This window comes from Rhinoderma darwinii, chromosome 1 (genome assembly GCF_050947455.1).
Source record: "Rhinoderma darwinii isolate aRhiDar2 chromosome 1, aRhiDar2.hap1, whole genome shotgun sequence".
NCBI classification, from domain to species: Eukaryota; Metazoa; Chordata; class Amphibia; order Anura; family Rhinodermatidae; genus Rhinoderma; species Rhinoderma darwinii.
In genome coordinates this window covers 421,683,205-421,704,441 of record NC_134687.1, presented here as the reverse complement: position 1 = coordinate 421,704,441, position 21,237 = coordinate 421,683,205, and the positions used below count along the sequence as shown (strand labels likewise).

Here is a 21,237-nt window from a genome sequence, read left to right as displayed (position 1 = left end):
GACTGCGAGGGGGTTCCTCTGTGTCGCTTGAGGAGGACAGAGCAAATGCGGACCCAGCATCACTCGCAGTATCGGTGTCCGATGCGAGCATCTCATATGCCTCCTCTGCAGTGAAGGTTTTGCGGGCCATTTTTATTGAATGTATATGTATACAAAAAATATTTTTTTGTGTCTTTTTTTTTTTTTACGTAAAACACTAAATACTAACGTACACTAATGTTTTTTTATTTTTTATTTTATGACACTAACACTGACTAAACTATACTGACAAAAAAAACAATAACTGACAATCACACACTGATTGACGCTAACTGACGGTCTGACGCTGACTGACACTAAATAAATTGACGCAGACTAAGTTGACGCTGACTAAACTACACTGACAAAAAGACGATGAGTAACTGACGCTGACTAAACTACACTGACAAAAAGACGATGACTAACTGACGCTGACTGATTTTCTAAACAGACGGTCTGACACTGACTAACAGACGGACTGACCTAACACTAACGTACACTATTTTTTTTTTATTTTTTTTTTATTTTATGAAACTAAAACTAACACTGACTAAACTACACTGACAAAAAGACGATGACGGACGCTGACTGACAAATGGAACGATCTGACGCTAACAGATGGTCTGAAACTAAGTGACGCTGACACTGATTGACACTGAATAAATTGACGCCAACGCTGACTAAATGGACACTGACGCTAACACTGACTAACGCTGACTAACACTGACGCTGACTAACACTGACGCTGACTAACACTGATGCTCACTAACACTGACGCTCACTAACACTGACTAACACTGACTAACGCTGACTAACACTGACTAACGCTGACACTGACTAACGCTGACTGACGCTGACTAACATGGACGCTGTCTAAATGGACTTTTTTTTAGAGTTTTCTGGGTTGTTTTTTTTTAAAAAGCACAAAAAAAAAAAGCTCCCTTATAGACTGGGAGAGGAAGGGGGGGGGATCACAGTTACACACTGTGATCAAGGAGTTAATCGGGATATTATGGGGTTTTCTTTGCTCTTCACACGACGACGACGCTACAGGCTCTGATCTCCTCGACTTCCTGACTCCAACAGAGGAGATCAGAGCCTGTGACGTATTTCCTTCTCAGAAGTGAGCTCCGATTGGTAAGTCTGCACAGACTTACCAATCAGAGCGATCTACAACAAGGGACAGCTTCAATTGGTCCTTTTTGTGTGCCTGGACATCAGGGCAGACTGCCTGAGAAGTTAACCGCCGCTGCGGTGTAGCGCCGCGCGGCGGTTAACTTTTAAAGCACGGACGTAACTGCACGCCCGGGTGCGCGAAGTTACTGCTCACCTGGACGTACAGTTACGCCAAGGTGCGGGAAGGGGTTAATGGGAGACATAAATTCTGCACTAAAATACTCAAGCTGAGTTTCGTTGTGTTTTGTACAGCGGAAATGTAGTAAAAACGTCTCGAAATCAGCAGGTGCACATAAGGCTTGCTATGATCAATGCTTGACACTAAGGCCGTGTACCCACATAGCGTAAATCCTGCAGAATTTCCGCAACAGAATTGTGTGCAGAAATTCTGCAGCATTTACAGTAGCAGCAAAATGAATGAGATTTCGAAAATCTGATGCCCGAACACTACCAGTAACCATTCCATCTCATATATTACGCAATTTTCAACGCAAACTACATTAGCTTATTTGGCTGGATAAGAGGCCTCAAGTTTCCCGTTTCACACTTCATGTCCTCAAGTGTGATGGTGGTTTGTGGTTCCCAACTTATTTAAATATTATCAGACAGCCACCATTGCCCAATTGGCCCCACTACATAATGTTACTGATCCAGCAATGTGGCTTTTTTTTTAGAAGTTCCACACTTTTACCCCATACCTGCAGCCTCGTACCTCTGGATTCCTCCACACTTCCGACGAACAGGCTTTATTCTGATGCATACGCCATTTCACGGCCCTGCATCAGAATAAATCTGCAGCGCCGGTAGCAGTTAAAACTCCTTGTTCTCAGCTACCGGAGGTAGCTGAGAACTTGGGGCATCGCTGCTCGAGTGGGTGGATCGAAATCCGCCCATTTAACCCCTTATATGCGGCCCCCAATAGCGAGCACCGCAACCAAGAGATTTTGGAGAGTGGGGGGGAGCTCCCTCTCTCACCCCACTGGCACCCTGCTATGAGATCGCAGGGTGCCAGTGTCTTCTATGGCAGCCGGGGACCTAATAAAGGCCCCTAGGTCTGCCTGTAGTGGATGCCTGCTAGGCCATGCCTCTGGCATGACCTAGCAGATGCTTGTCCGTTGTAAACGGACAGGCAGTAATACACTGCAATACAAAAGTAATGCAGTGTATTATAAAAGCGATCGCATAGTGAAGTCCCCTAGTTGGACTAGTAAAAAAAAAGTTTAATAAAGTTATTCATAAATAAATAAGTGAAGAAAATGAAACACCCACTTTTTCCCCTTACAAAATGCTTTATTGTGACGAAAAGAAAAAAAAAAGAAGTTACACATATTTGGTATCGTCGCGTCCGTAACGACCCCAACTATAAAGCTGTTATGTTATTTAACCCGTTCGACAAACGCTGTAAAAAATAAAATAAAACATAATGCCAGAATTGCTGTTTTCTGTTCATCCTGCCTTCAAAAAAATTCATATGTTCATTCATATGTTGCTAATTGGGAAAGGGATATCCAACAAACACGCGAATCAGGCGATTGGTCCTCTTCCTGGAACGTGATCTCTCATTGCTGCACCAATATCACGACCTTGGAATTGGCCTACAAAGTCCTCTCTCGGGGGTACCTTGTCCCTGGTCGGATTGCACATGCTGTCCCAGGGTACCCTGCTTCCTGCTTCAGGGCTGTCCGCTTTTGGGTCAGAATCTTCAACCTCACCCACTCTTTCATACCCCGATAGTTTGGGACCCCTGGACAGCACTGTTACATTTCCGACCACCGGGTCTTAAGGGCCTACAATTCAAACTTTTCACTTTCATCCTCTTAGTGGCGAAGCAGACCATAGCTTAGGCGTGGAAATCCCCTACTCTACCATTCTCCTCTGTCAAGTCGAGACTGGACAGCTGCATGGTTAATGAATACGTTTCTAGTGTCCTGAATGATACGACCACCCCCTTTCGACCACATGGCTTCCCTGGATTTCCTATGCTCATCCAACAGTGACCTTATCTTCCATGATTCACTTCTAATATGGGGGTTCCCCATGTTTGTTGCAGTAGGATGACCTTTCGGGTTGTACCTTCCACCCCTACCCTCCCCTCTCCTCTTATTTTCCATTATCACTAGGGTGATAAATTTCCTTACTTTCTCTTTATTCACTCTACCTCCTTAATTCTTCGATCTTCAGTTACGTTGCTGTAAAGGGTTTGCCAGACACAGGTTCTGTGTTGACGCCCGGGGTTAATCAGCCTTCATCAGCTCCAAGGTCTGTTAGAGTTACGCGATCTTTTACCACTCAGGCTGGCAGGCTGAGGAGAGGGAGAACCTATCACAGCCTGGCCTGACGGTTCTAGCTCCCGCCCTTGGTCTATTTATACCCTCACTTGCAGCATGTTCCTTGCCTGTGATTGTCTGGTTTCCTGGCTTTGCGATTCCTGCTATTTACCTGATTGACCGCTGTTACTTATTGACCCTGGCTTGACTGACTATTCTCCTGCTCTGATTTTGCTACTACGTACTCTCCTGGTTTGACTCGGCTCGTTCACCCCTGCCTGTTGCTCACGGTGCTTCCGTGGGCAACTGCCCCTTCTTCCCCTTTGCTTCTGTGTGCCCTTGTCTTGTGTTGTCTGTCTTGCACTTATTGAGCGTAGGGACCATCGCCCAGTTGTACGCCGTCACTTAGGACGGGCCGAGCAAGTAGGCAGGGACTGAGTTGCGGGTAGATTAGGGCTCATCTGTCCGTCTCCCTACCCCGAGTCATTACATAATCACAGGCCCCATACCTTTTCTTACCCTGGTCCCTGACTCTACTATGGACCCCCTTGAGGCCCTGGCTTAGCAAATGCAGGGTCTCTCCCTACAGGTCCAAGACCTAGCTCAGAGGTTCAACCAGCGTGATGCTACCCAGGTAGTGCCCTTCACCTCACCCCTTGAACCCCACCTCAAGTTGCCTGACCGGTTCTCAGGGGACTGGAAGAATTTTTTCTCTTTTCGGGATAGTTGTAGTCTCTATTTCCGATTAAGACCCCACTCCACAAGTTCTGAGAGCCAGCGAATGGGTATAATTAGGTCCTGGTGACCTTACGTCAGGGAAAGAGACCCGTTGAGGAGTACTGTTCTGACTTTAGGAAGTGGTGTGTAGCTTCTCGGTGAAATGACCCTGCCTTGAGGTGCGAGTTTAGATTGGGTCTGTCGAACGCCCTGAAAGACCTGTTAGTTAGCTATCCCACTTCAGACTCTCTAGATCAGGCTATGGCTTTAGCGGTACGTCTTGACCGACGTCTCAGGGAACGACGACTTGAACGTTCTGGTGCCTTCACCTCTGGCTCCCCTATGATGGCTCCAGAGGTTCCGTTGCTTCGTTCTTCCACGGAGAACTCGGATGAACAGATGCAACTCGGGGTCTCCGTGTCTCCCAAACAACGTAGAGAGTTCCGCAGGAAGAATGATCTCTGCTTCTACTGTGGGGATGACAAGAATCAATTGAACTCCTGTCCCAGGCGCAAGAATAAGCAGCCGGAAAACTTCCGCGCCTAAGTGACCATCGGGGAGGTCGCTTGGGCGCACAGGTATTTCCCGTAAATATGAAGCCTAATAAAAGCTTGCTTCCCTTTCAGGTCTCTTTCAGGTCTCTTTTGATGGAAGGTCTGCCACCGGCAGTGCCTTCGTGGATTCAGGGTCTGCTGATAATATTATGTCTGTGGAATTTGCCATGTCTCTAGCTATGCCATAAATTGATTTGCCTAAACCTGTCCCGGTAGTGGGTATTGACTCCACTCCGCTTGCTAATGGTTATTTTATGCAGCATACCCCTATTTTTGAACTCATTGTTGGCTCCATTCATTTGGAGCAGTGTTCTCTGTTAGTGATGCAGGGGTTATCGTCCGATTTGATATTAGGCCTTCCTTGGTTGCAGACGCATAATCCCACTTTTAACTGGAATACTGGTGTTCTTACTAAATGGGGTAATGAATGCATGACATCATGTTTTTCTATTAATTTGGTTTCTCTCGTTGAGGAGGTGAACACTCTACCTGAGTTTATACAGGACTTCGCTGATGTCTTTTCTAAAAGGGCCTCCGAAGAGTTACCTCCTCATAGAGAGTACGATTGCGCAATCGATTTGGTACCAGGAGCTAAACTCCCTAAAGGTAGGATATTTAATCTCTCTTGTCCTGAAAGTGAAGCCATGAGAGAATATATCCAGGAAAGCCTAGCCAAGGGTTACATTCGCCCCTCCACTTCTGCGGTAGGTGCTGGCTTCTTCTTCGTGGGGAAGAAGGATAGTAGTCTTAGACCGTGCATCGATTACCGAAATTTAAATAAGATCACTGTAAGGAACCAATATCCCCTTCCTTTGATTCCTGATCTCTTCAATCAGGTTCAGGGGGCCCAATGGTTCTCTAAGTTTGATCTTCGGGGGGCTTATAACCTTATCCGAATCAGAGAGGGGGATGAGTGGAAGACGGAGTTTAATACACCCGAAGGTCATTTCGAATATCTCGTCATGCCCTTTGGGTTGTGTAATGCTCCCGCGGTCTTCCAGAAATTTGATTTTAAGAGACTATCTGGGGGTATTTCTTGTAGTGTACCTTGATGATCTACTTGTGTTTTCCAAGGACTGGTCCTCCCACGTTGAGCATGTCAGGAAGGTGCTCCAGACCCGTCAGAAAAACAAACTCTTTGCAAAAACCGAAAAATGTGTGTTTGGGGTGCAGGAGATACCATTTTTGGGTCAAATCCTCACTCCTAACTAATTCCGCATGGACCCTGCCAAGGTTCAGGCTGTGGCAGAATGGGTCCGCCCTGCCTCCCTGAAGGCCTAACAGTATTTCCTCGGGTTTGCTAATTAATATAGGAGATTTATTGCTAACTTCTCGGTCATCGCTAAGCCTCTTACGGACCTCACTCGTAAAGGTGCTGATCTCCTCCACTGGCTTCCGGAGGCGGTCCAGGCTTTTGAGATCCTTAAGAGGTGCTTTGTCTCTGCCCCAGTGCTGATTCAGCCTAACCAAATGGAGCCATTCATCGTGGAGGTTGACATCTCCGAGGTGGGAGTGGGTGCTGTCTTGTCCCAGGGTACTAGGTCTCTCACCCATCTCCGTCCCTGTGCCTACTTCTCCAGGAAGTTCTTCTCCACTGAGAGAAACTATGACGTTGGCAACCGCGAACTCTTAGCCATTAAATGGGCATTTGAAGAGAGGCACCGCTTCCTGGAGGGGGCTAGGCACCAGGTAACGGTCCTTACTGACCACAAGAATCTGGTTTTCCTAGAATCTGCCCAGAGGCTAAACCCGAGACAAGCTCGATGGCCGTTGTTTTTTTACGAGATTCAACTTTGTGGTTACCTATAGGGCTGGGTCAAAAAATATTAAAGCTGATGCTCTGTCGCGTAGCTTCATGGCCAGCCCTCCTCCTGAGGAGGATCCCACTTGTATTTTGCCCCCAGGTATAATCATATCCTCTGTGGATTCAGACTTAGTCTCCGAAATTGCGGCTGATCAAGGTTCTGCTCTCGTGAACCTTCCTGAGAACAAGCTGTTTGTTCCCCTGCAATTCTGGCTAAGGTTGCTCAGGGAGAATCATGACTCCGCACTATCTGGCCATCCAGGCATCCTGGGTACCAAGCACCTAATTTCTAGAACCTATTGGTGGCCTGGGTTGCTTAAAGACGTTAAGGCCTACGTCGCCGCTTGTGAAATTTGTGCTAGGTCCAAGACTCCCAGGTCCCGACCTGCGGGCTTACTATGTTCTTTGCCCATTCCCCAGAGACCTTGGACCATTATCTACATGGATTTTATCACCGATCTGCCTCCATCCCAAGGCAAGTCGGTGGTGTGGGTTGTAGTAGACCGCTTCATTAAGATGTGCCACTTTGAACCCCTCAAGAAACTACCCAATGCCAAGACGTTAGCTACCTTGTTTGTCAAACACATCCTGCGTCTCCATGGGGTTCCGGTCAATATTGTTTCTGACAGAGGGGTACAATTTGTTTCATTGTTTTGGAGAGCCTTCTGTAAGAAGCTGGAGATTGATCTGTCCTTTTCCTCAGCCTTCCATCCTGAAACTAATGGCCAAACTGAGAGGACTAATAAGTCTCTAGAACAATACTTAAGGTGTTTTATCTCAGACAGTCAAAATGATTGGGTCTCCTTCATTCCCCTCGCCAAATTTTCCCTTAATAACCGGGTCAGTAACTCGTTGGGGGTCTCCCCCTTCTTCTGTAATTTTGGGTTTAATACATGGTTCTCCTCCGTTTCACCTGGTGGTTCCAACAATCCCGAGGTAGATGTCATTCATCGGGAACTGTGCACAGTCTGGGCCCAGGTTCAGAGGAACCTTGAGGCGTCCCAGAGCATCCAAAAGACTCAGGCAGATAAAAGACGTTCAACTAACCCCCTGCGCCTTAAAGTTCCGTCCAAGAAATTTGCTCCCCGGTATATAGGGCCGTACAAAATCATTGAGGTCCTCAACCCTGTCTCCTTCCGGCTGTAGTTACCCCCGTCTTTTCAGATACACAATGTTTTCCATGCCTCCCTCTTGAAAAGCTGCTCCCCGTCCTTGGCTACATCGAGGAAACCTCCGGTCCATGTTCTCACTCCGGATGGGGTAGAATTCGAGGTAGCCAAGATTGTGGACAGCAGGATGGTCCAAGGCTCCCTCCAGTACCTGGTCCATTGGAGAGGATACGGGCCAGAGGAGAGGACTTGGGTACCCACCCGGGATGTTCACGCCGGTATATTGCTCAGGAAGTTCCATCTTCGGTTCCCCAACAAGCCAGGTCCACCTAGGAAGGGTCCAGTGGCCCCTCATAAAATGGGGGGGTACTGTAAAGGGTTTACCAGACACAGGTTCTGTGTCCACACCCGGGGTTAATCAGCCTTCAACAGCTCCAAAGTCTGTTAGAGTTACGCGATCTGTTACCACTCAGGCTGGCAGGCTGTGGAGAGGGAGAACCTATCACAGCCTGGCCTGATGGTTCTAGCTCCCGCCCTTGGTCTATTTATACCCTCACTTGCAGCATGTTCCTTGCCTGTGATTGTCTGGTTTCCTGGCTCTGCGATTCCTGCTATTTACCTGATTGACCGCTGTTACTTATTGACCCTGGCTTGACTGACTATTCTCCTGCTCTGATTTTGCTACTACGTACTCTCCTGGTTTGACTCGGCACGTTCACCACTGCCTGTTGCTCACGGTGCTTCTGTGGGCAACTGCCCCTTCTTCCCCTTTGCTTCTGTGTGCCCTTGTCTTGTGTTGTCTATCTTGCACTTATTGAGCGTAGGGACCGTCGCCCAGTTGTACGCCGTCACTTAGGACGGGCCGTGCAAGTAGGCAGGGACAAGGTTGCGGGTAGATTAGGGCTCACCTGTCCGTCTCCCTACCCCGAGTCATTACAGTTGGACCATGTTCAGTAATTGTAACCTCATGTTCTGCAATGTACATCATACATAAGCCTTCTTGATGGACCTCAATGGCTCCTTGATGTCCTTCTACACTGTATTATGCTTGCTGCCCACATGGGCATTGTTACAGTGAAGGAAATAAGTATTTGATCCCTTGCTGATTTTGTAAGTTTGCCCACTGTCAAAGACATGAACAGTCTAGAATTTTTAGGCTAGGTTAATTTTACCAGTGAGAGATAGATTATATTTAAAAAAAAACAGAAAATCATATTGTCAAAATTATATATATTTATTTGCATTGTGCACAGAGAAATAAGTATTTGATCCCTTTGGCAAACAAGACTTAATACTTGGTGGCAAAACCCTTGTTGGCAAGCACAGCAGTCAGACGTTTTTTGTAGTTGATGATGAGGTTTGCACACATGTTAGATGGAATTTTGGCCCACTCTTCTTTGCAGATCATCTGTAAATCATTAAGATTTCGAGGCTGTCACTTGGCAACTCGGATCTTCAGCTCCCTCCATAAGTTCTCGATGGGATTAAGGTCGGGAGACTGGCTAGGCCACTCCATGACCTTAATGTGCTTCTTTTTGAGCCACTCCTTTGTTGCCTTGGCTGTATGTTTCGGGTCATTGTCGTGCTGGAAGACCCAACCACGAGCCATTTTTAATGTCCTGGTGGAGGGAAGGAGGTTGTCACTCAGGATTTGACGGTACATGGCTCCATCCATTCTCCCATTGATGCTGTGAAGTAGTCCTGTGCCCTTAGCAGAGAAACACGCCCAAAACATAATGTTTCCACCTCCATGCTTGACAGTGGGGACAGTGTTCTTTGGGTCATAGGCAGCATTTCTCTTCCTCCAAACACGGCGAGTTGAGTTAATGCCAAATAGCTCCATTTTAGTCTCATCTGACCACAGCACCTTCTCCCAATCACTCTCAGAATCATCCAGATCTTCATTTGCAAACTTCAGACGGGCCTGTACATGTGCCTTCTTGAGCAGGAGGACCTTGCGGGCACTGCAGGATTTTAATCCATTACGGCGTAATGTGTTACCAATGGTTTTCTTGGTGACTGTGGTCCCAGCTGCCTTGAGATCATTAACAAGTTCCCCCCGTGTAGTTTTCGGCTGAGCTCTCACCTTCCTCAGGATCAAGGATACCCCACGAGGTGAGATTTTGCATGGAGCCCCAGATCGATGTCGATTGACAGTCATTTTGTATGTCTTCCATTTTCTTACTATTGCACCAACAGTTGTCTCCTTCTCACCCAGCGTCTTACTTATGGTTTTGTAGCCTATTCCAGCCTTGTGCAGGTCTATGATCTTGTCCCTGACATCCTTAGAAAGCTCTTTGGTCTTGCCCATGTTGTAGAGGTTAGAGTCAGACTGATTAATTGAGTCTGTGGACAGGAGTCTTTTATACAGGTGACCATTTAAGACAGCTGTCTTTAATGCAGGCACCAAGTTCATTTGGAGCGTATAACTGGTCTGGAGGAGGCTGAACTCTTAATGATTGGTAGGCGATCAAATACTTATTTCTCTGTGCACAATGCAAATAAATATATATAATTTTGACTGTGATTTTCAGTTTTTAAAAAAAATATAATCTATCTCTCACTGGTAAAATTAACCTAGCCTAAAAATTCTAGACTGTTCATGTCTTTGACAGTGGGCAAACTTACAAAATCAGCAAGGGATCAAATACTTATTTCCTTCACTGTATCTTGATCTGTTTTATACGTGCCTAATGATAATAGTTGTTGTATTTGATATTTCTATTTCTGTAAAACAATAATCATTTTGGAAAAGAAAACCTGCAGCGTAAACGTTAGTAAATTGACCTGCAGTGCGGGATTTAAATCTGCAGCATGTCAATTTATGCTGCATTTTGGTTGATTTTCTGTTGCGGGTTTTCCCCATTGAATTCAATGGGGATGCAAAGCCCTCAACAGAAAGCCAAGGCTTGCAACATCATCTTGGGAGGCTGGACTACGCGCAGAAAAGAGCAAGGAGGTAAGTATGGTAGTTTGGTTTTTACCCAGGCATCGCATTCCGCAGCGGAAATTCTGTTTGAAAAACCGAACCACAATGTGGTGTAATTTTTCGGACAGAAGGTGCTGCGGGTACCAGGTCAGATACCCTGCGTAGCTTTTATGCAGCGTATCCAACCCGTAGAAGCCAGGCCTTAATCCGCAGCAATATTCGCAGCAATTTACTACGGAACATACCTTCAAACTAGGAACGTTAAGAGCAAGTGTAAGGGTGGATTCACACACAGCGTTTTGCGGCATTTTTAATGGCGTATTTTGCTGCGCTTTTTAGTGCGGCCAGATGTTACAATAGTGTCCCTCCAATTATACAGATATTATTTAGAAAAACTGGGTTCACACAGAGTTTTTTGCAGGCGGATGCAATGTCTATTCACACTCCCGACACTTCGGTAAAGTTTCTGTGGGACTTACTCACACAGCACAGCGTGATCGGGCTGTGTGTGCAGTGAAACCAGCTGGGCTGGAACGATGAGAAGTGTATGACGCTGATTGGTCAGCGTCATACACTTCTCTTTACAACGCCCAGTTGGTAAGATGGCTCCATTCACAGTATAGCAACCGTGGTGCAACACTGCAACTCTGCTCCTAATAAGAAAAAAAAAAGTTTATGTCCATATAAATAAGGGGGTACATTACCTCTACTCACTCCACCTGTTTCATCACTGCATGTCTACAAAAAAAATTATTTTTATCTACATCTAAATCTTCCTGTTTTTTACTGAATAATTTAAATCACCTCAAAAAAGTTGCGAAATTTAAAAAACCTTGTATTTCCATCAAAATCTCCAGTTTTCTAATGTTGCAAATTTCATCCACCCCAAATGGGATTATATTCAAAAAAGCCCTGCATAATACTTTTCTTACGTAAATTCACCGAAAATATTTTGTAGCATTAATCCTGCAGTTAAGTTTGTGTTACAATAATTTTGAATTAAATTTGCTTCAAGAATCAAAACAATTATAAATATTGTGATTTTTGCATAGTGAACATTTCACTAAATCTACCTTACCATTAACTAATTGCGGCATCTGAGACAGTCATGCTGGCGTTCTGGTAACCATGGCAACTTAAGTATGGGTGCCAATAGGAGTCATAAAGTGTCATTATGGGTGTGAGTATCCTACTAACATTGTAGCCATGGCCAGGCCAATTGGAAACGGAATCTATGATTATATACAGTATATGCATATAGGGAAGTCGAGCAGATTGATATATAGTTTTGTAGGAAAAGATTCAGTATAACTTGTGATTAATTTAAATCCCTGCTCACTGTGGCTTAGGAGTCAGGTGGGCGGTGCTACTCATTGATATGCAGCTACTGATTGGCCACTTCCACACGGCAGTATTTAGGTCAGTATTTTGCATCAGTATTTGTAAGGCCTCATGCACACGAACGTATTTTTTTCCTCCCGTAAATACTGGCGCAAATACGGGTCCTTTGTCACACGTATTCGACCCGTATTCCACCCGTATTTACGGACCCGTTTTCTCTGCACTAATCGGCAGCTCCTTCTCTCTATCAGTGCTGGAAAGAGAGAACTCGCAGCTCTTTCGGGCAGAGTTTCTGCAGCGATTGAAAGTAAAAGAAGTTCATACGTACCGTTGTCTTGGTGACGCGTCCCTCTTTTGACATCCAGTCCGACCTCCCTGGATGACGCGGCAGTCCATGTAACCGCTGCAGCCTGTGATTGGCTGCAGCGGTCACATGGGATGAAACGTCATTCCGGGAGGCCGGACTGGAGGAAGAAGCAGGTAAGTTAACTTTTAATACTATTAACTCCAGCGGTAGTCACTGTCCCGGGTGCTGAAAGTGGACAGTGACTATCCCCTGACGTCGCCTAGCAATGGGTGCACACACCTAGCCACACGTAATTACGGGAGCCCCATAGACTTCTATGGGCCTGCCCGTGCCGTTATTATGGCCTGAAATAGGACATGTTCCATATTTTTCAACGGCACGGGCACCTTCCCGAAAGCATACGGGAAGGTACCCGTGGCCAATAGAAGTCTATGGGCCCGTAATTACGGCTCGTAATTACGGGTGTTTTTACGTTCATGTGCATGAGGCCTAAGGGTCTGTTCACATCAGCGTTGGCTTTCCATTGAGACGGAACCCCTAAACGGAAAGCCAACGCTGATATGAACCGGCCCTAAGCTAAAACTAGTAATGGACACAGAAAAAAAAAGTATAATGGAAAGTTTTGTACCTCTTTCGTATTTTGGACTCACTCCTGCTTTTGGCTTACAGATACTGATGCAAAATACTGACCAAAATACACCCGTGTGAAAGTGACCTTTCAGTGTATGCATACTTAAACAGGGAAGGCAGTTAATTAATAATTGAGACCGCCCACTGGAATCTTTAGCCACAATGAGTAGGAATTTCAATTAATAAATTATAGGTTTTCTTAACCCTGAATCTTTTCCCACAGAACTATATATCAAAGTGCTCAGCTGCTCCTACCACATAACATGCTATGCACAGATTGAACAACAGACGTGACGAGATTATATGACAGAATACATATATAGTATCCACCTTATACACAAGTGTAAACCCTATGCTCTCTGTGCACCCTGTAAACACTGTGTCAAGGCTTCCCTTGTTTGAATAAACATATTTCATACCATTCACCAGTGATATGGTAACACGTGGCAATTTCAGGAAAAATAGCCTTTCTGTAGACTGAAAATCAGAGGTACTTCTTGAAGAATCCACAGTAATATTTAAACAATCTATATAACAGTCTTAGGCCTCGTTCACATCCGGGTTGGAGGATCCGTTAGAGGCCTCTGTCGCAGAACCGGCTGAAAATACCAGAAACAATAATACAGCCATGGACACCCCATTGGGAACCCAATGGTACCCATTAAAGTCAAAGGTTTCAGACGGCAACCGGTGGTGTCCATCGTGCAACAGAAGCGGCACTTCTGGTACTTCCATTGTTCTGCTCCTCTGACAGAGTAGAACGGAAAGCAGAATGCAAGTGTGTATTCAGCCTTAGAGAACATTAAATAAGCTTCATTTATATAAAGGTTTGGCACATTTTCGTCACATCCTAAGCTCACATCATATCTAAAGAACTGCATGACATCCGTCTTTAAAAAAGTAAGAAGAAATGTTGCTGCAATATTAAGGGACACAGTGCTCTCAATATTATGGATGGGACAAGCAAAATCACGAATCAGACTATTCCTCTGTACCAACAGGGCTGCAAGCGACATGTTTCCTTGTAATTTTAGCATATATGTTACAGGCGCTACCATATCAAAGCCCCGTCACTGTGCATCTGCTGGTTCATGTCTAACATTAAAACAGTTCAGACATACAAATGAGACTGTGCCAAGGGTGACACAAGAAGGCACTGCGGACCACATGTCTGTAGTATATAAACCACAGATACAGGCAAGGTGTGGCACCTACTAATTACACCAGTGACTGATGGGCACTGTGAATTGATACAGACAGGGGATAGTAGTTATGACACAGCACCACTGAGAACTGTTCATTTTAGACAGTTGAAAACTCTAACCGAAGGGTCAATGCACTGTGGGAGAATGATTATTGTTCAATGAGGTCGGTGTACCACCGGTATCTACTCCTGATGACATCAACTTCTGCTAAAATTGTAACTCTTTTACTAAACGCAAAATAGTTAAACAAATGTCCAACATGGTTAAATGGGTAACCTAGAGCAAATGTCTGTGTACCTCTACTCTGGTTGCATGGGTGTAGACAGGTGTTCAATGCCGTAATCTAGCAAATCTATACTTTAAAGTGGAGCTAAACGTTCGACAAACTTCTGACCTGTCATAGTGACATGTCAGAAGTTTGGATTGGTGGGGGTCCGAGCACTGAGACCCCCACCAATCACTAGAACGAAGCAGCTGAAGTGTTCGTGTGAGCGCTCAGCTGCTTCGTGTCTGTTCGGCTTTTTCCGGAAAGCCAATGTATCGGGGTACGGACTGATAGACTTTCTATTGAGTCCGTACACTGATACATTTATTTCCGGAAAAAGCCGAACAGACACGAAGCGGCTCACACGAACACTTCAGCTGCTTAGTTCTAGTGATTGGTGGGGGTCTCCGTGCTCGGACCCCCACCAATCCAAACTTCTGACATGTCACTATGATATGTTAGAAGTTTGTCCAACGTTTCGCTACACTTTAAGGTATTTAAAATAGTTTATACTGTGACTGAAGGGCAGTGAAATAATAGTTCCTCAAAAGCATGTACAAATTAGTGTATTTGTGTCAATTACTAATAGTACAGGCTCCGTAACCCTGACATGTCGCTACATCCCCTCTCGCTTTATCACAGTGCTGCCAGTGTGAGACATTAGGCTATGTTCACACGCAAACTCAAAAACGTCTGAATATATGGACCTGTTTTCAAGGGAAAACAGCTCCTGATTTTCAGCCGTTTATTAATCGGAGTTTTTTACGGCTGTTTTTGGAGCTGTTTTTCTATAGTCAATGAAAAATGGCTCCAAAAACGGCTGAAGAAGTGACATGCACTTCTTTTTCGCAGGTGTTTTTTTACGAGGCCGTTTTGAAAAACGCTCGTGTAAAAAACGCCCCGTCAGAGCAGAACGCCGTGTTTCCCTCTGAAATCAATGGGCAGATGTTTGTAGGCGTTCTGCTTCCGATTTTCCAGCCGTTTTTCGGATGAGTGTGGCACTAATCCAGTTGTTTTGGTCTGCTGAAAGAGGCTGGGTGTGATTTGGTGTGCTGGAAGGTTTAGTTTTCATATATCTCACACACACACTAGGGCCAATTTCATAGTTAGCCAATCCACCTATAATTATGTTTTTCGAGTGTGGGAAACCCACGCAGACACGGGGAGAACATACAAATTTCATGCTAATGTCTTCCAGATTTGGACTTCGGACTCTAGTACTGCAAAGCAACAGATTAGGAGCCTATCAAATCCTAATCTGTGAGTATAGAAGACATAATAATACATACCCCTAAAACCTTTCCTTTTTTCTTTGTGTTATTTGAACAGCTAATTTTTAACATCTCTTTTGTGAGTAGCAATTAATTTATTTTTTGGACCACCATCTGTTTATACTTAATTACCATAACATCAGCTGGTGTGGAAACTTCTTTTGGGTATATTCACACAGTGCAGTTTTGGTTCTGTTTTTCTTATTAAGTTTTTGAAGCCACAACCAGGAGTGGATCGTAAAGGGAGGGGAAGTACATAGGGACGGTTCTATATCTATTTTTTTTTAATCCACTCCTAGTTGTGGCTCCAAAAACTGCACCAAATAACTGCACCTAAACAGCACTGTGTGAATAAACCCTTTCTCTTTGTTCCAGTTGTTTTCGATTTCCTCATATCCTTGATTTGCAGACAATGTGTGATGTGACACCAGTAAACCAAGCCTTATTTCAGCAGATGTCTCAGAAATATGCAGCCAACAAACAATAGATTTGACTGCAAATCTGTGAGGCATTAGCTTCTCATAGTATATGTTATTAGGAGTTGGACCATAAATCCCTAATAAAAGGAATATTAACTAAAATGGGTTGTCCAAGACTTGAAAAACGTGGCTGCTTTCTTTCATTTAAAGGGGTTGTCCAGTCCCTAAAAATTTATGGCCTATCCTGGGAACCCCACCAATCAGCTGTTTTGAAGGGGGTGCAGCGCTGCTTCCCTTTCATTTCTACTTGCAGACTGTGAATCGTCGACATAGATGTAGTGGTGATTCACAGTATTGCAGCCTTCTTCTCCCATTCAAGTGAATGAGATCAGGCTGTAATTCTGTGAACCGCCGCTACAAGCGTGTCAGCGATTCACAGTCTGAGCAAGCTAAGGAAATGAAGAAGCAGCACGCGTACGTGCGCCGCGGCCCCTTCAAAACAGCTGATTGGTGGGGTCCCGGCATTCGGACACAGACCTATCAGATATTGATGGCCTATCCTGAGGATAGGCCATACATTTTTAGGGACTGGAGAACCCCTTTGAATACTACAATCCAGGGTTCGACTGGCCCACCGGGTATTCCATAGGATCCTCCAGTAGGCACAGGCTCTGACACAGTAAGGCCACATGCACACGATGCGTATTACGTGCAGATTTGCTGGTACTGTATAACGCTGCAGATTATGTGCATATGGGCTAAAGGTCCTGCAAAAGGCTAAACTATGTGGGGGCAGCTTTGAAGGCCATCACTTGCTCTAGGGCATGGGTCTCAAGCACGCGGCCCGCGGGCCGCATGCGGCCCCTGGGGCTGTCATCTGTGGCCCGCGGACACAGAGCCGCTAGTAACGGCTCTGCTCCGAGACTCTGTAATTCCCTGACATCGCTGTCCACATATGAACAGCGAAGTCTGGGGCTTCCCCAGAGCCGGAGTCCCGGGCAGAGCGCTAGTACAGGCTCTGCTCCGGGACTCTGTGGGATTCCCTGACATCGCTGCCCATATATGGACAGTGTGTCAGGGTCTTCCCCAGCGCGGAGTCCCGGGCAGAGCGCTAGTATCGGCTCTGCTCAGGGACTCTGTGGAATTCCCTGATATCGCTGCCCATATATGGACAGTTTGTCAGGGTCTTCCCCAGAGCGGAGTCCCGGGCAGAGCGCTAGTATCGGCTCTGCTCCGGGACTCTGTGGAATTCCCTGACATCGCTGCCCATATATGGACAGTGTGTCAGGGTCTTCCCCAGAGCGGAGTCCCGGGCAGAGCGCTAGTACAGGCTCTGCTCCGGGACTCTGTGGAATTCCCTGACATCGCTGCCCATATATGGACAGTGTGTCAGGGTCTTCCCCAGAGCGGAGTCCCGGGCAGAGCGCTAGTATCGGCTCTGCTCCGGGACTCTGTGGAATTCCCTGACATCACTGTCCATGTTTGGACACACGATGTCTGCGGCTTCCCCAGAGCCGGAGTCCCGTGCAGAGCGCTAGTATCGGCTCTGCTCCGGGACTCTGTGGAATTCCCTGACATCGCTGTCCATGTTTGGACACACGATGTCTGCGGCTTCCCCAGAGCCGGAGTCCCGTGCAGAGCGCTAGTATCGGCTCTGCTCCGGGACTCTGTGGAATTCCCTGACATCGCTGCCCATATATGGACAGTGTGTCAGGGTCTTCCCCAGAGCGGAGTCCCGGCAGAGCGCTAGTACAGGCTCTGCTCCGGGACTCTGTGGAATTCCCTGACATCGATGCCCATATATGGACAGTGTGTCAGGGTCTTCCCCAGAGCGGAGTCCCGGGCAGAGCGCTAGTATAGGCTCTGCTCTGGGGAAGCCTCTGACCGCTGTCCATACATCGACAATGATGTCAGGGGCTTCCCCAGAGCAGGAGTCCCAGTGATGTTGTCAGGTCCGTATTTCACACCGAATAACCACCTCTGTAAATTGAAAGCTGAAGGCATGCCTGGAGAGAAGTACACCACACAAATGTCTGAGGTACAGCTTCAATGTCAGCCAGGAGGAACTGAACTTTATTCAGAACAAAGAAACACACACAGAGAAAACACATGCCCCTCCCTATAGATGTGGGACTTGCTTAAATTCTATTCGCTCCTCAGCTATAAGTTTTCCTGTACATTCTTCTGCACACTCCTCTTTGCATTCCAGGGGGCGGTGTCTTCCATAGGTGTGTCCGACATGAACAAAGAACTTGTTATATATATCAGTATATTACACAAAGAACTGAAATGTATATACATATGTGTGAGGATAATATTTTTCAGACAATATACATAGTAATGATCCCTGACAATGTCAGGAGCACAGCTGGAGTCCCAGGAAGAGCCTACTAGCGCTCTACCCGGGACTCCAGCTCTGGGGTTGCCCCTGACATCTCTGTCCATATATGGACAGTGATGTCAGGAGCAGAGCTGGAATCCCAGGCTGCACTCACAACTCTACTATTATATCATGTACTTTACTCCAGTCACATCCAGAGCTGCACTCACAACTCTACTGTAACATCATGTACTATACTCCAGAGACATCCATAGCTACACTCACAACTCTACTGTAACATCATGTACTATACTCCAGAGACATCCACAGCTACACTCACAACTCTACTGCAAGATCAGTAGATGCAGATGCAAACATCTTGTCTAATACTCCAAACAAATCCAGAGCTCCAGTCACAACTCTACTATTATATAATGTGCTATACTCCAGTCACATCCAGAGCTGCAGTCACAACTCTACTGTAACATCATGTCTTATACTCCAGCCACTTCCAGAGCTGCAGTCATAACTCTACTGTAACATCATGTCCTATACTCCAGTCACATCCAGTGCTGCAGTCACAACTGTACTGTAACATCAAGTCCCATACTCCAAACAAATCCAGAGCTGCAGTCACAAATCTACTGTAGTTCAAGTGCTATAAGCGGCTCTGCTCCGGGACTCCAGCTCTGGGCAAGACCCTGAAATCACTGGTAGCATCTGCAGAGGGCACTGTGGCCTTATCTAGGGGTGTGTTGCATTATCTACAGAGGGCACTGTGGCAGCATCTACAGAGGGCACTGTGGCAGCATCTACAGAGGGCACTGTGGCAGCATCTACAGAGGGCACTGTGGCAGCATCTACAGAGGGCACTGTGGCAGCATCTACAGAGGACACTGTGGCAGCATCTACAGAGGGCACTGTGGCAGCATCCACCGAGGGCACAGCGGCAGCATCCACCGAGGGCACAGCGGCAGCATCCACCGAGGGCACAGCGGCAGCATCCACCGAGGGCACTGCGGCAGCATCCACCGAGGGCACTGCGGCAGCACCCACTGAGGGCACTGTGGCAGTATCTAAAAACGGGCTGCCCAATCTTGACATGTGTGTCTGCCAAACGCTGCCAACTGAGCTGCCGGACTGCATTTAGCGACACTTAAACTGGAAAGCTGGATTGTTAAAATAAACACGTGGAGAAATATCTCAAATTTTAAACCTAGCGGTATTATTATAGTAATGTAGTATTATTATAGTAATATAGTGTTATAGTAGTTCAAATAACTAATTGATAAATAATAATTTTGTATTGTATCAAATTTGAAAGTAATGCGGCCCGTCAACTTCCCATTTTTTCTATATGCGGCCCCCTTTTTGAGACCCCTGCTCTAGGGTCTATTTCTTAGGGATGGATTCACATATAACCTACTTGACCTTACTGTACATTTTCCCTCTGAATTATACAGTGCTGCGGAATATGTTGGCGCTATATAAAGATTATTAGTGTTGTTATTATTATTATTACATGTTTTGTATAGTTGGATGGTGGGCCCAAGGAACCCCAGTCGGACACTGCTACTATTGATAAAGACTAGAAACTATAGTCTATAGCCGACCAGGCAACAATTTTTCAGCAGATTAGAAGACTGTTTACTGTAAACTGACCCGAACAACCAAAATCAATTTAACGTTCACTGCATATTCACTTTTTTTGTTGAATTATTTTTTTTGTGTGGTAAAACAGTGGAAATTGAACGAATGAAATGAATTCCAGACCATTTTACCGAATAGCTAATAATAACTAATAACCGCCGAATTACCACAACTTCTGTCATGTAATAAAAAATGATGTTATTAAACTTCCATCTTGATGTGTTACAGTATTTATAGAGATAGAATAACACAGGTTAGTGAAGAGCGTTATTCTTTTCTCTATGAGCTTGCACTGGGGGATACAAGTGTAAAAGCAAGAAAGGTCCCCAGTAATTGTAGAAGACTGGGTGAAGCTGTGGGCGGCCATGTAGCTCTGCACTCACCTCGGGAGGTCGGTATCTTGTTGTGAGGTAGAAGTCCGTCCTATTGTCAAATGTCGCGTTGTGCCAGACTTCAGAGAGTCCGTACCTGGGGAGCCATATCGTGTCACAACATTGTCCCTCACGTCCCCGCCGCGCCTCTCTCTTCTCTATCAATGCTGTATCTCCCTCCTTCCTCACCGTCTCTTTCCTCCCTCACACGGTCTCACTTATCCATTTGTAAAGTCCAGAACACGAAGTCATTTCAATCCTGTCGCTTTATACCGTTTCACTTTATTCCTGGCTAATATATAATTAATAACTCTCAGTTGCCGCCACCTCCCTCATAACTCTCCGTCTCCTCCCCTTTCGTCCTCGGCACAGAGAGTCCATTCAGCGTCCAGAAAGAACAAGGCTTCCCTTATCTGCTGACAGAACAAATAGCAGTCTCACACGCCAGTCTCTGGGGGTCTCAATGTCACAGGGACTGGGACTTACAGGTGGGTGTCACTATAGTGCTGGTTACTGTTAACACAGGCTTATTATATAAAGCAGGGCTGAGCTGTGGTCACGTTATATAGAGGACGGCTTGGGCACCATTGCTGTCATAAACTGCTCACCAATATTAAAAGGAACATTAATACAAATTTTATTTTAAATAAAAACAACAAATTTTTAATGTCCTCTACAGATATGAAGGGGAGACATAACGTGACACCGCAACCTGGGACTAGTGACAGTGCTGGTGACCTCACTTATTAATGTCAGACCAGATTAATGTCCGTCATTCCATCCCTCACAGTTCTGAGAAACAAGGGCTGCCCACTGTGGAGCCCTGTCACCTTTCAAAGTGCAGAGTTGGCATAGTTGCCAACATTATGAAAACATTTCCAAGG

At 45.9% G+C, this 21,237-nt stretch overlaps 1 protein-coding gene across 8 annotated transcripts in view; it reads right to left on the bottom strand.

The window, feature by feature from the left end:
* GAL3ST1 (galactose-3-O-sulfotransferase 1) overlaps window positions 1–20,788 on the bottom strand; it is a 213,897-nt gene extending 193,109 nt beyond the window's left edge. For 2 of the 8 annotated variants that reach the window (XM_075829484.1, XM_075829493.1), the window contains exon 1: window positions 20,366–20,747. The gene's annotated coding sequence lies outside the window, so the exon portion shown is untranslated. Of the gene's footprint in view, window positions 1–20,365 lie in introns of all 8 variants that reach the window. The other 6 variants (XM_075829518.1, XM_075829509.1, XM_075829474.1 and 3 more) reach the window with 6 other exon arrangements.
* Between the last annotated feature and the right edge of the window lie 449 nt (window positions 20,789–21,237).